This window comes from Cynocephalus volans, chromosome 17 (assembly GCF_027409185.1).
Source record: "Cynocephalus volans isolate mCynVol1 chromosome 17, mCynVol1.pri, whole genome shotgun sequence".
In the NCBI taxonomy this organism is placed as follows: domain Eukaryota; kingdom Metazoa; phylum Chordata; class Mammalia; order Dermoptera; family Cynocephalidae; genus Cynocephalus; species Cynocephalus volans.
The window spans coordinates 8886605-8902114 of NC_084476.1; the positions used below are offsets into that span (position 1 = coordinate 8886605).

Genomic DNA, 15510 nt, shown 5'->3' on the forward strand with positions numbered 1-15510 from the left:
GGAATCACACAGTGATTGTCCTTTTGTGTCTGGCTATGTTAGTTAGTATGATGTCTTCAAGGTTCATCTATGTTGTAACATGTAAAAGAATTTAATTCCTTTTTTTTTTTTTAAAGATGATCGGTAAGGGGATCTTAACCCTTGACTTGGTGTTGTCAGCACCACACTCCCAGGTGAATTAACCGGCCATCCCTATATAGGGATCCGAACCCGTGGCCTTGGTGTTATCAGCACCACACTCTCCCGAGTGAGCCACAGGCCGGCCCTAGAACTTAATTCCTTTTTATGTCTGAATAATGTTTCATGAAATGTATATACCTGTAGTGGATTGAATTATGTCCCCCCAAGACCCCTGGGTCACTGTCACCACCACCGTATGGACTTTGGACTTCCCAGCCTCAGAAACTGTAAGCAATAAATGTTGTTTTTCTTTATAAATCACCTAGTTCCAGGTATTTTGTTATAAGCAACATAAACGGACTAATATAATACCACATTTTGTTTATCAATTTATCAGTTGATGGACACTTCAACGTGGGTTGTTTCCACCTTTTGGCTGTTGTGACTAGTGCTGCAATGAACATTAGCATATAAGTATCTGTCTCTTCTTTCAATGCCTAGGAGTAGAATTGCTGAGCCATATGTAATTCTATGTTTAGCTTTTTGCGGAATTGCCATACTATTTTCCATAGCAGCTACACCGTTTTACATTCCCTCCAGCACATGTCATATGTGGGTTCCAATCTCTCTAAAGCTTTGCCAACACTTGTTAATATCTCCCTTTTTAAAAATCATATCCATCATAATAGGTAAGAAGGAGTATCTCACCGTGGTTTTGATTTGCATGTGAGTCCCACGACTGTTCTTTTTAACGATGTTCAAGTTTATTTTGGCTATTCAGTCTCCCTTGAGATTGCATATGAGTATTACTGTGAATTTTTCTATTATTGTAAAAACTGCAGTTGGGATTTTGATAGGGACTGCATTGAATGATAATTTGTAATTGGCTTTGGGTAGTATTGTCATCTTAACAATATTGAGTCTTCCAATCCATGACCATGGGATGTCTTTCCATTTATTTAGATCTTCTTTATTTATTTATTTATTTTGGCAGCTGGCTGGTTTGGGAATCTGAACCCTTGGCCCTCGTGATTTAAGGCTGAGCTGTAACCAGCTGAGCTAATTGGCCAACCCCGAGGTCTTCTTTAATTTGATTCAGAAATATTTTGTAGTTTTCAGTGTACAAGTCTTTCACTTCCTTGGCTAAATTTATTCTTTTTTTTTTTTCCTTTCTTCCTTTTTTTTTTGTTTTCTTTTACTGGTAAGGGGATCGTGACCCTCGGGAAGGTGTTGTCCTCACCACACTCAGCCAGTGTGCGCACCAGCCATGCCTATATAGGATTCGAACCTGTGGCCTCCGCGCTACCAGTGCCACACTCTCCCGAGTGAGCCACGAGGCCGGCCCGGCTAAATTTATTCTTAAGTTGCTTTTGTTTTAGTTTGTATGCTATTATAAATGGAATTTTTTAAAAATTTCCTTTTTAGATTGTTCACTGAAAGTGTATATAAATGCAACTCATTTTTGTGTGTTGACTTTGTATCCCACAACTTTGCTGAATTTATTTATTAGCTCTAACAAGTTTTTGTGTGTTATTTAAGGTTTTCTATAATATTATATCATCTGCAAACAGAAATAGCTTTATTTCTTTTCCAACGTGGGAGTCCTTTATTTCTTTTTCTTACCTAATTGCTCTGGCTAGAATTTCTAATCCTATGTTGAATAGAAATGATAAAAGTGGTCATCTTTGTCTTGCTTGTGATCTTACTTATTTATTTATTTTGGCAGCTAGCCAGTGCAGGGATCCTAACCCTTGACCTTGGCATTATAACACTGCACTCTAATCAACTGAGCTAACCAGCCAGGCTGCCCAGCCCTGTTCCTGTTCTTAGAGAAAAAGCTTTAAGTTTCTCACCACTGAGTATGATGTTAACTGTGGGTTTTTCATATGGCCTTTATCATGCTGAGGAAGTTCCCTTCTATATCTCACTTATTGAGTGTTTTTTCTAATCATGAAAAAGGTGTTGAATTTTGCCAAATGCTTTTTCTACTTAAGATAATAGTATGAGTTTTCTTCCTTTATTCTATTAATGTGTATTGAACTGATTGATTTGCATATGTTCAATCATCTTTGAACTCCAGGAATAAATTCCACTTGGTTATGGTGTATAGTCTTTTTAATATGCTGCTGAATTCAGTTTGCTATTCATAAGGTTTATCTTTTTCCATCCTCTGACTTTTGTTTGTTGGTTTGTTTGTTTATTATGTCTGCCTGGTACAGGGATCCAAACCCATGACCTTAGTGTTAAAAGGCTGAGCTCTAACCAAATAAGCTAACTGACCAGCCCATCCTTTGACTTTTAATCTACTTATGTCTTTATACTTAAAGTGTGTTTTTTATAGGTAGCATATTGTTGGGGCTTGCCTTTTTATCCAATCTGACAAACTCTGCCTTTATTTATTTATTTATTTATTTATTTTGTCGTTTTTTTCGTGACCGGCACTCAGCCAGTGAGTGCACCGGTCAGTCCTATATAGGATCCGAACCCGCGGCGGGAGCGTCGCCGCGCTGCCAGCGCAGCACTCTACCAAGTGCGCCACGGGCTCGGCCCCAAACTCTGCCTTTTACTTGAGGTGTTGAGACCTTTTACATTTAATGTGATTATTCTCATGATTTAGTTTAAGCCCATGTTGCTATTTGTTTTCTTTTTTTATTATTAGCTTTCTGTTTTATATTTGTGTTCTATTTGTCCTATATGGCTTCTCCATTCCCTTTTCCTTCTTATTGTGCCTTCTATCTCTTGAATTGAGTATTATTTATACTTTTATGATCCCATTTCATCTCCTTTTTATTTTAGGGGTTACTTTAGGACTGATATATCTTTAACTTATGGCAGTCTACTATCAAGTGCTATTACACTGCTTCATGTGTAGTATAAGAACCACACATCATATACTACTGTTTGTCTCCATCTGATACAGTAACCAACCATCCTGGGCTGCCTGGGATTGAGGGCGTTCCCAGGACATGGGACTTTTAATTTTAGAACTGAGACGATTCCAGGTAAATGATTCTGGTGAATGGCCTGCTTTAAACATTGTAATAGCAAAAAATTCCACCAAATTCCACCAAAAAGAAAATTGGGCAATTACTGGAGTACTGTGAAACCATTCAAAAGAATTAAATAGAGCTCTATGATCTAATATAAAAAGTGATGAAAATGTCACAGAACAATTTGGGTTTTTTGGGGTTTTTTTTAACTTCTCAATATATACTGTATTGCTTTTCGTGACCCTTTACCCATTCCTCTTCCCCCCCCCCGCTCACTCTTCCCTTCCCCCCATTATATCTGTTCACTTGTCTTAACAGATTCAAGGAATTGTTGTGATTGTTGTTTCTTCTCCCCGGCCCTTTTTTTGTTTGTGTGTTTATTTATTTATTTGTTTTTAGCTCCCACAAACAAGTGAGAACATGTGGTATTTCTCTTTCTGTGCCTGACTTGTTTCACTTAATATAATTTTCTCTAAGTCCATACATGTTGTTGCGAATGGTAGTATTTCATTCTTTTTTATAGCAGAGTAGGATTCCATTGTGTAGATACACCACATTTTCCGTATCTACTCATCTGATGATGGACATTTGGGCTGGTTCCAACCCTTAGCTATTGTAAATAGTGCTGCAATAAACACTGGAGTACAGGTAACCCTTCAGCATGATGATTTCCATTCCTCTGGGTATATTCCCAGCAGTGGAATAGCTGGGTTTGAGGAATCTCCATACCATTTTCCATAAAGGCTGCACCACTTTGCAGTCCCACCAACAGCATATGAGAGTTCCTTTTTCTCTACAACCTCTCCAGCACTTATCATTTTCAGTCTTTTGGATATTAGCCATCCTGACTGGAGTGAGATGGTATCTCAAAGTGGTCTTGATTTCCATTTCCCGGATACTGAGTGATGTTCAGCATTTTTTTCATGTGTCTGTTGGCCATTCATATATCTTCCTTTGAGAAATGCCTATTCAGCTCCTTTGCCCATTTTTTAACTGGGTTATTTGGTTTTTTGCTGCAGAGTTGTTTGAGTTCCTTGTATATTCTGGATATTAATACTTTGTCAGATGTATATTGTGCAAATATTTTCTCCCACTCTGTTGGTTGTCTTTTCACTCTGTTGATTGTTTCTTTTGCTGTGCAGAAGCTTTTTAGTTTGATATAATCCCATTTGTTTATTTTTCCTTTAGTTGCCTGTGCTTTTGGGGTCATATTCATGAAGTCTGTACCCATTCCTTCTTCCTGGAGTGTTTCGACTACGCTTTCTTTAAGGAGTTTTATTGTTTCAGGATGTATGCTTAATTCTTTAATCCACTTTGAGTTGACTTTGGTATTTGGTGAGAGGTACAGGTCTAGTTTCATTCTCCTATATATGAATACCTAGTTTTCCCAGCACCATTTGCTAAAGAGGCAATCTCTTCCCCAGTGTGTAGACTTGGTGCCTCTGTCAAAGATCAGATGGCTGTAGGTGTACAGATTGATTTCTGGGTTCTCCATTCTATTCCATTGATCTGTGTGTCTGTTTTTATGCCAGTACCATGCTGTTTTGTTTATTATAGCTTTGTAATGTAGTTTAAAGTCAGGTAGTGTTATGCCTCCAGCTTTATTTTTTTTGTTCAGGGTTGCTTTGGCTATGTGTAGTCTTTTGTTATTCCATATAAATGTCTGGATAGTTTTTTCCATTTCTGAGAAAAATGTCATTGGAATTTTGATGGGGAATGCATTGAATCTGTAGATCACTTTGGGTAATATGGACATTTTCATAGTGTTAATTCTTCCAATCCAAGAGCATGGGATATCTTTCCATCTTCTTGTGTCTGCTTTAATTTCTCTCAACAGTGGTTTGTAGTTCTCTTTGCAGAGATTTTTCACATCCTTGGTTAACTTTATTCCTAAGTATTTTATTTTTTTGGTGGCTATTATAAATGAGATAGCTTTCTTGATTTCTTTTTCTGCACATTCACTGTTGAAGAATAGAAATGCTACTGATTTTTGTGTGTTGATTTTGTATCCTGAAACTTTGATGAAATCATTACAGAACAATTTGTATGGTATGATCCCATTTATATTTTTAAATTCATCCTGTATTGAATTTTCATATACACATATATGTCTATTAACAGCTGTATTAGGATATAATTTACATACCATACATTCAAAGCGTGCACTTAAAGTGAACAATTCAGTTCACCATGAATTTTTTGTGCCACCATGCCCTCCATAACAATGTTTTGGTCAAGGATAGACTGCATAGATAATGATGGTCCCATAAAATTACAATGCAGCTGAAAAATCCCTATCACCTAGTGATGTCATAGCCACTTAGGCAATTTCATCACCATTCATTCACTGAGACACCCAGAGCAACTTCCAGTCTTGCACTCCATTCATGGTAAGTGTCCTATACAAGTGTACAATTTTTCTTTTTTCTTTTTTTGACACTCTTGTTTTTGTATTTTTTAAAATGTTTATTGAATCATTTGATTATACATATTTTTGGTGTTCAACGTTGAATTATGTTGATCAAGTCAAAATTACTAGCATATATTTTGTTACAAATCATACTTATTCTTATGCCCCTCGTCCAATCTCTCCCTATCCCCTCTCCCTCCCCCTTCCCACCTCTGATAACCCTAGATTTCTTCTCTCCTCTGAAAGAGTAATGGTTACTCTGTTGATTTGTTGCCTAGCTGATCTAACCAATGCTGAGAGGAGTGGTCAGGTCCCCCAATATTACATAGAGCAGATGCTGCTTCTGTCACTCTGGCATGAGTTTTGTGGACAGAGACATCCTCTTCTACTCTTTGGTCTCTGCTGGTGACTTTCCTTGTGTCAATGCACTCCAGTGGCCAATGGATCATCTGCCCAGTGGATGTGGTGTCAAGCTGCTTTCGTGGCAGCTGTGGTTATATTGATGGCTGTGGTGGGCCACTCACATGGAGGTGATGTTTCTGGCATGCTCCTTGGTGCTGGCGGTGTGCCTGGTTGTATGGGGGATCCAGTCCCCAGCTCCATATCTCAGGATCCCAGGCATAGCAGAACTAATTTTTTGTCCTTTGCTTACTTCTAAAATGGGAGAACTTCCTGTTGGGACCAGTACTTGAGCTCTGTGGTTGAGATAAATTGCTGCTTTGCTGCTGATTCCCTAGGGAAGGCTTTTTGTGCAGCTCAGCTTTTAATGGTTGACTTTATAGGTACTTCTGGCTCTCCAGAGACCTGTTGCACCTGGGTTGTGTGAAAACTCTGATCTGGGCCTGAGTCTTTTCATCAAACTGCACCCCATGCAATTCTATATTCCTGACCAGTCTTCTCTGAGTGGTCTTTTGCTGATTGGGGGGCAGATCAGCTGTCCTTGCTGTGTCCCAGTGTTCCCCCAGTGCACCCGTCTCCCCCACCGCCCATATTGCAAACACTTCCCATGGGACAGTCCATGCACAGGTCTCTTGTGATGACTCACCATCATCTGAGTGGTTCCTTTTTTTCAGTTGTTTTGGCTCCTCGCTCCTATGTGGGTCCATGGGAACCCTATTAGTGGTCTTGCTGGCATGGGGGCCACCAAGTCTCTCTTCTCCCCTGCCACCTCCAAGCAGCTTCATCCAAAGGGTACACGTCTGGCTTTTACCTGCTCCTGCTCTGTGTGTTCAGCAGCTCCAGCCTGGAAGCAGCTGGGGCTCAAAACAGTCAGAGAGGTTTTTCTTTCTGTCATTGTGGCTTCTCCCACCTTCATGCACTCCGTAGGTCTCTCCTCCTCTTCCCCTGACCTCTAGCGGCCCCAGTTTGGCTGTTGTTGCTTTTTTAAAGTTGTGAATTGGTTGATTTCTGGGAGAGAATGATGCTCAGGACTGTCTATTCTGCTATCTTGACCAGAAGCCTACAATTTTTCATTTTTATACTTTAATTTTACTGTACCTTTTCTATGTTTAGATATACAAATATTTACTATTGTGTTACAATTGCCTACAGTATTTAGTACAATAACATGCTGTACAGGTTTGCAGACTAGGAGCGACAGGCTGTACCATATAGTCTAGGTATGTATAAGTGCACTCTATGATGTTTGCACAGTAATGAAATTGCCTAATTATGCATTTCTCAGAATGTATCCCTGTCATTGTATGCAGTGTATGACCTTATATTCACAGAGCTGTGCACATACAACTATCATCCAACAACCATGCAACCATCATCACCATCCAATTTTAGATCATTTTCATCACCCCCAAAATAAATCCTGTACCCATTGGCAGTCACTTTCTTTTCTTTGTTTTTAAAGATGACCGGTAAGGGGATTTTAATCCTTGACTTGGTGTTGTCAGCACCACGCTCTCCCAAGTGAGCCACGGGCCAGCCCTATCACCAAACTATTGAATGGCCACTTCTGGGCAAGGAAATAAAATTGTGGTTGGCTTAGGGTTTGAATGGTGATTTTCATTTTTAGTTCCATATATTTCTGTACTGTTTTTTTTTTTTTTAAAGATGACCGGTAAGGGGATCTTAACCCTTGACTTGGTGTTGTCAGCACCACACTCAGCCAGTGAGCGAACCGGCCATCCATATATGGGATCCGAACCCGGGGCCTTGGTGTTATCAGCACCGCACTCTACCGAGTGAGCCACGGGCCGGCCCCTTTTTTTTTTTTTTTTTTTTTTTTTTTTTACAAGCATGTCTTACTTTGATAATTTGAAATCATCAACAGCGTTTTTAAAGCGTTCAAAGGGCCGGCCCGTGGCTCACTCGGGAGAGTGCGGTGCTGATAACACCAAGGCCACGGGTTCGGATCCCATATAGGGATGGCCGGTTAGCTCACTGGGAGAGCGTGGTGCTGACAACACCAAGTCAAGCGTTAAGATCCCCTTAGCAGTCATCTTTAAAAAATAAAATAAAATAAAATAAAAAAATAAAGCATTCAAGATTGTACAAACATAGTCATACATAGTCAAAGACTGAAAGATATGCAAAAAAAAAAAAAAAAAAAAATCCACAAAACTATTTATAAAATAGGGGTGAGGGTCACGTCAACAAAGGGTTCCTTAAGAAAGAACCATCTAAACTGAAACCAGAAGGTACAAAGGAGTGTGCTGGATATAGTATAGATAGGAGCAAGCAGACTGCTTAGTCAGAAGGAATTATTTGAGCCTATGAGAGAGAGGAGGATCACTAAAAGAACCAAAACTGCTTTAAGCTGTCTGAACTAAAGAATGGAAGGGAGGAGCAAGGGAGGAGGACAAGAAGCTGGAAGAGGGAGACGGGACAGCTCATGAAAGTCCTTGTCATCTATGTTAAGGGTTATAAGCAGGGGAGTGCCCTGATCAGATTTATGTTTTGGAAAAACCTCTCTGGGACTGTGGGACTGTGAAGGGAATGAAGCAAAGGAGCAGGGAGTTCTGTTAGGAGGCTGTCGCAGCAATCCAGAGAGGCGACGACGGTGGACAGAAGTCGGGCCCTCCTGGGGAGGAGGAGAGACCGCTCTGAGACGTCCTTAGGACCTGGCTGCTGCACGGGGGCTCTCGGGAACTCCCAGTTTCCCATCTGAAAGCTCGGCTGCCTGGTGGCCCGTTCATTAAGCTGCAGGTGCAGGAGCACGTTTGGGGGATGGGTGATGCCAGCGTCTGGACGAGTGAGTGGGAGCTACCAGTGGAGAACCAAGAGATACTCAGTAGGGCGCCGGCTGGCGGGGGCCGGCGCTCAGAGTCACCCCTGCCCTTAACCCGTGCCTGGGCTCTGGTGAGCCGCAGGGCCGAGCGGGAACCGAACTCGAGGTCCCACGAGCAGGCCCCTCGGAGGCCCAGGAGAGCCCCCGGAGCACGCGGGCTCGGGCCAGGGTGGAGGCCCACCCGCCCCCTTCCTGCACCCCCAGGCCGAGCTGGGCGCGGGGACAGTGGCCGCCCGCGAGACCCCGGAACCTTCCGCCGCCGCCGGCCGCGTTCGTCCGGGAACCCGTCGGGGGAACCCGTTTGCTGTTGCTAAGGGGCGGCCCCGGAAGTGACGCGCCCGGGGTTTGTTGACAGCGGCGGCGGCGGCGGCTGCAGGCTCGGAGCCGTAGGAGCCGTAGGAGCCGGATCGGGGGAGGGGCCGAGCCCGGGAGCCAGCACCCGGCGGCCCTCAGCCCCGCCGGCGGCCCTCAGGGCAAGGTAACGGCCAGTGGGTGCCCGTCGCGACCCCTTCCCGCCCGGAGCTCCAGTCTCCGGGATCCCAGGCTCCGCCCCGCCGACCCCCTTGTCCTCCGGACCCCGGCCCTAGCCTGACGAGGTCCCCAATCTCCCGAGGCATCCTGGCCCCGGATTCTCCCGGGCCCCATCCTCCGCTCCTCCTCGCCTACGAAGAATCCCGTCCGCTTCCCAGCGCTGAAGGCAGCCCCATCCCAGGGTAGGTCCCGGACCCCGGGCCAAGGGATGTACCTGCGTCCTCTTCCTTCCCTCCTGCCTTCGGGGCCTAAGCATCGCCGCTGCAACCACTTGCAGAGGTCCATCTCGGCCAGTGCTGGGAGGACTCCCTTTTCCACCCCTGCCGCCAGGTCTGAGAAACGTGGTTTAAAACTGAGCTCCCTTTCTCCAGAAAGAAAATGACGCCCTGTTTGGATGCCCCTACAAGATGGGGGATCGATGTAGGGCTGAAAGGGCCAGCCTCTGCCCCTCCTACCTGTTGGACGAGCTTAAGTTCTCCCAGAGCGGTGCTTAAAAGCTCAGGGACGGCTTGGATTCTGGATCAGCTCCCAAAAGGGATGACAAGGTGTAGGGAAACCCAACAGGGTGGGAAAGGGATGGATGGGTGGGGTTGCAACCTGAGTTGAAAGTGAAACCGACATACCGGCCACTATAGCTCTGTGGGTGGAACTCAGCTGCCCTTTGACCAAAAGAGTCCAAGATTTCCAGTCTTTTCCTGTGCCTATCAGTACATTCTGTTTTTAAGGGGGAGGAGAATGCCTGATGCCTGAGAAAATCCTTCTATATGACTTTTCCCGCAGAATGTTTCTCTTCAGGGTTCAAACTGGTGAGGAGGAGCATGGAAGACAGTTTTGAAAAGGGTCACAGGAGGCTACACTCAGAGCAGGAGGTGGTTGCCAGGGTGAAGGGCCTCTCTACTTTGGTTTATTTGTTCATTCAAGAAATAATAAACATATAATATGTAAGGTGGTAATAAGTGCCATGGAGAGCAATGAAGAGGGAAGGGCCAGAGAGTGGTCGGGGAAGGTCTCTAATAAGGTGATATTTGAGCAGAGATGAGTGAGGGAATGAGCCATGCAGCTGTCTGGTGGCAGGTCATTCAACAGCAAGTGCTAAGGTCCTGGGTTGTATGCTGGTGATTTTAAGAAACAGCAAGGGGTGGAGGGTGCGACTGGAGCATGGTGAAGGAAGGGAAGAGTGGTTGACAAGGAAGTCAGAGAACAGTGGGGACCAGATAATGGTAGGGAGGATGTCACAGGAGCTGTCTGTGTGATGCAGGGTCACTGGGTATCTAATAAGACACCTTTTCAGAACTTGTTGAAATGTCTAGTGGCTGGAGGAAATATAGATTTGTTTTAGATGACAGATGGCCGTTGTGCTCTGACCTTATATTGTAAGTACCCTTTTTCCATCTTTGTAACGACCATTGGTGGAATAAATACAAAAAAGGATGGCCATAGAGCACTGTGGCTAAATCAAGTCATGCTGTTTCTTCCCAGTTATGAGAATATGTTCAAGGGACCTTTTTCCACCTCAGTCTTCTCATCCGTAAAATAGGGCTATTGAGTTAAATGAGATCATGCACTGAAGTGCTTAGTGCAGTGTTTGGCCAGTAGTAAGTACTCAGTACTTAGTGCTCATGATAGTGAGGATGATGTGACGCCAAGGGACCATTTGCGTTTGTGTCTGCCTCAGAGCATTTCTTTTTATCAACAGCTGGTTGTGTCTCTGGCTCTGGCTGCCTTGTTGAGGTAGTAGGATTTGGGGGAATGTTGGGGGCGTCAGAGTAGAAACTTCCTGACATCCCTCAGTGGTACAAGTCATTGCGTTTCCTACAAGGATGATGGTAGCTTGGTCCTAGCTTTTTTGATAGCAGTGGAAATTGATGGGGCTTTTTAAAAAGAGCCCTGCAAATCTCCATTCTGCCACATAAAATGATAGTCTTGAAATGAATGTGGGCTGGAGACAGGTTGGGAAGAGCAGTGTATGTTGGGCATAGATGTGTGGTTGGGGTGTGTGTGGCTAATCTGCAGGTGGAGACTGCTGATCCTGAAAGTACCTGGCAGAGGCTGAGATTTTTCATCCTGCCTTGTAGAGAGCAGAACCATGTTGATCTCTGTCCTCACCCCCAAGCCCAAACTACATCATCAAGCAGGGCAGCTGGGCCAGAGGATTTGAAAATGACAGGTCAGCACTTGGACACTGAGATTCAGCATGTTAGAGCAGGCTGTTGTGGATAGAACCCCAAACTAGCAACCTGGGGACCTGTGTTCAAGCCTCAGCTCTGCTGCTGGCTTGTGGTGTGAACTTGGGCAAGTTCCATTCTGTCTCTGGGCCTCAGTTTCCCTATCTGTACACCAAGAATAATGGCCTCCCCCTATCTCCCACTAACTCTGAAGGCTGTTGAGAGGATAAAATGAGACACTGGTTGTGAAAGAATTAGGTTTTCTCTAAAGCTGTCTTTGAAGGTAAAAACCAACTCTTGTTACCATTAGTGCTACTAGGATTCTGCAAATTTTGGGGGCCTTCAAGGTAGAGGGCTGCTTGCTCTTATCACCAAGGTTATTTGCTTGGTTTCAGTATCTCAGCTGTTCTTGTCTCCTGAAATGTGAGTTCAGAGACCCCTATTGGGTCATCTATTTTGGGACCAAAGTCTTACATCTGGTACAATCACTAAAGCTGATTTACCAGCTTCAGAAATGAGCAGAAAGGTCTCTCCAAGCAATATTCTTAGGAATATTACTCTTCTTCATAAATATCAATTACCACCTTACTGCCTCAGCGACCCCATGAGGCAGGTGCTATTCACAACAGTTGATTGGGCGGGAAAATATTGGCTGGGACCTCGTGCAACTGAGGCTCCTTCACCTGTAACTAGCTAGTCACACGCTCACTGTATAATGGAGACCCCGTGGATCATGCAAAGGGCCTCCCTTCAGGAAGCTTCCAATCCTGTGGCCAAAAAATAACATGTCCACAGAATGGTTACCAACAATCCTGGATCATCTGTGCTCAGTGCCCAAGGATACTCAGAGTTGTAAGGACACAGTGAAAGCTTATGTTTAGATATACAAATATTTACTATTGTGTTACAATTGCCTACAGTATTTAGTACAATAACATGCTGTACAGGTTTGCAGACTAGGAGCGATAGGCTGTACCATATAGTCTAGGTATGTATAAGTGCACTCTATGATGTTTGCACAGTAATGAAATTGCCTAATTATGCATTTCTCAGAATGTATCCCTGTCATTGTATGCAGTGTATGACCTTATATTCATAGGGAAAGCTGAGGCTTGGAGGTCCTGCCCATGTAATAACATGCCCCTCACAGGTAACTATGGTTTCAATGAGAACATGCACGGAAAGTTCAGAACACTGGGCCTTGAATTAATGAATGCATGTGTACATATCTGTATGTGCATATACATAGTCCACTGCCAATTACTTAGCCACAAAGCCTCAACTGCCTTGGCTGTAAGCTATAGATTATAATAACTCCTGCTTTGTTTGGGTGTTGAGAGAATTAAATGAATTAATGTGTATCAAGTATTTAGCAGAGTTCTTGGTATGTACTTGATGCCCAGTATGGGTATGATCATTAATAAGTTACATTGCAAGAAGACAACCCAAGCAGTCTGGTTTCTAGCCTAACCCAGCGTCCCCAAGGCCTCACTGCCTCCAGATGGTACCAGCAGCCACCCAATGGTGAAATGGACTCTTCCCTCATTCCGTTTCTGCATCTTCCTAACATAACCCACCCCACAGATTTAGGCTCTGCAGACTTTTCAGCCAGGTGACCTCTGATCCTCACCTGTACCCCTGTCCCCTGGAGACCTTCAGCACTTGCCCCAACTCCCCTCACAGCAGCCTCCCATCCCCAATCTCTGGCCCATGACCTGCTCCCTCTGGAAAGCTTCCAGCCTCTGTAAATAGGGCATTTGTTTGGGTTTTTCCCCCAGCTCCTGAGTTAATATTTTCACAGGGTGGGCCATGCTCCAAGGCTCAGAGCTTCTGATTCCCTCAGCCTCTCTGTCCCTGGGTTTTCAGGATGCTGGTGGGGTCGCATGCTCTCTCCTCTGGACTTCAGTTTCTCTTTCCCCTCCATTGATTGGATGGATGGCCCAAAGACTGAGTGGTTTGGTGAGAAGCGTGGGTTTGGTTGAGGTTTGCATCCTCTCTCATCAGTTTTGTGATCTCAGGCAAGCTTCTTGTTAGTTGCGTGTGCCTCAGTGTCTTCAGCAGAAAATGGGGAAGCAAAGTCTACCTCACAATGCTATGGTGAGATAATTCCAGCAACAGCAAACCTTTCTTCTGTTAGATTCCAGGCACAAGTCGGGCAGGGAGGATGCAGGCATGTGTGTGCAAGCAGACACAGTTCCTGTCCTCCCAGACCCCGTGGGCTGGGGAAGGTCAGTACACAAATTGATATGCAAATGATTAATTCATTACAAATATAGGGTACTAGGAACTGTTGTTTGGTTGGTTAAATAAGAGGCTATATGCAATAAAGTCTGTAAGGAGCTCAGCAGCATGTCCAGAAGCAACCAACATGGAGGCAGTGAAGTGCGGGCTGCTGCCGATCTTGCTGTTGCTGTTGTTGTTTTCTCTCTCTTCTCCCCTCAGCCCCCTCCCCCAGGATGTCATGAGTTCGTGATGGATCCAGTTTTAGGGAACCTGCAAGAAGGGGCATGGAGAAAGACACAGGGTTCTCCCGGTGTGGTGGTCTGTCCCCTCTGTCTCCAGTTGCCAGAATTCCAGATGGCCAGTGCCTGCCACAAGAATGAGGATCCCTAAGGGGTGGGGTGGGGAGAGATGGCTGCCCCTGGCGGGTGCCAGGCCTGCAGCTAGATGGGCATGAGTGGCAGGCTGTTCCAGGCCCCAGGCCTCTCAACCTTGGTGCAAAGATGAGGACGGCTCCTTCCTTCTCCAGCTCACCCCCAGCCCCAAGCAGCAGGGTCGGCACTACAGCAAAGGGAGGTTAGCAGATGGCGCCATCTGCCCAGTTTGTCTTTTGGGGGCTTTTGGTGACCTTGGCAATTGACATGGTAGTGTTTCCTTCACCTGGGGAGCAGGGTTAAGGTGGAGCAGCTACCTGGGTAACTAGGCTCAGACCTGTAGAAAAGGAAAGGCCCCTGTTGGGTCTCTCTGATTCAGTCATGAGGCTTTATCTACAGCAGCCAGGTGCCGAGCAGTGTCCTAGGACAGTGGGCAGGGAGTAATGCAAGAGTATTCCTTGCCTCCTGGGCCTTGTGTGTATCCTGGCCTGTGAGTCTCTTGTTGTTCCTTCCACAGGCATTTGTTGAAACCTTACTGTGCGTCAGGCCCCACATCAGGTGCTCAACTTTCCTTTGTCCATTTAGCAAACAGACATGGAAGTGGGCTTGAGGTGCCAACGTTCTGCACCTCCCGTCCTTTCAGCCTGTGAACTTCTTCTTCCCAGAGCACCTTTCCCTTCTCTCCCCACCACTAGCGGTAACTAGGACTCATCTTTTGGGTCTCAGCTGAAATGTCTCTTCTAAGGATCCCTGCCCTGACTCCCCAGTTCAAGGCAGGTCCCCTGGTTAGGCACCCAGAGCCTCAGGTACCTCCCTCTCTTTCAGAACCCTGGTCCCAGTTACCTGCCATGCATTTGTATGCTTTTTAGGGAGATGTCTGTCCTCCTCCAGAGCTGGTGTGCTCCATGAGGGCAAGGACCTTGTCTGGCAGGCTCACCGTTGGACTCCAGCACTCAATAGATAGTTACTAAGTGAAGAGGCCCAAGGATGCAATACCAAGCAGACTGGTTCCTGCCCTCCTGGAGCCGGCCATCTGTCAAGGAAGCTGGGCAATGAAACTGGCATCAGCACAAACTGTTAGTTGCTGTGGTGGGGCCTGTGGGAGCACACAGCAGGAGCACTTTGACACTGGGACAATAGGCATCAGCTAAGCAAAAGGAGAGTTCAGAGACAGTGTGGCTAGAGTAGTTAGGAGATGCTTCCTGGAGGAAGGACATGGAGGTATATTTGGGTGTGGGGTGGGGAGGGGGTGGTGTTTAGAGTAGAAAGTGGAATAATTAGTTGGATTTGGATGGTCCCCATTGAAAGAGAACAGACCGAGCAAAGGTCTGAAGGTGACCTGTGCCTACGGCCATTGCCAGTACAGTGAAAAGGGCCAGCTGGCTGCAGTAGGGAGTCAGTGGGGACGAAGTATGCCAGAAAGCTGGTTCTAATTCCTGAGTCCATGAGTGACTGCTGG

The 15510-nt window shown here is 45.3% G+C and overlaps 1 protein-coding gene across 3 annotated transcripts in view; it reads left to right on the plus strand.

The window, feature by feature from the left end:
- Positions 1-9113: 9113 nt before the first annotated feature.
- ZER1 (zyg-11 related cell cycle regulator) overlaps positions 9114-15510 on the plus strand; it is a 28627-nt gene continuing 22230 nt past the window's right edge. For 2 of the 3 annotated variants that reach the window (XM_063082361.1, XM_063082363.1), the window contains exon 1: positions 9114-9239. The gene's annotated coding sequence lies outside the window, so the exon portion shown is untranslated. Of the gene's footprint in view, positions 9475-15510 lie in introns of all 3 variants that reach the window. The other variant, XM_063082362.1, reaches the window with a different exon arrangement.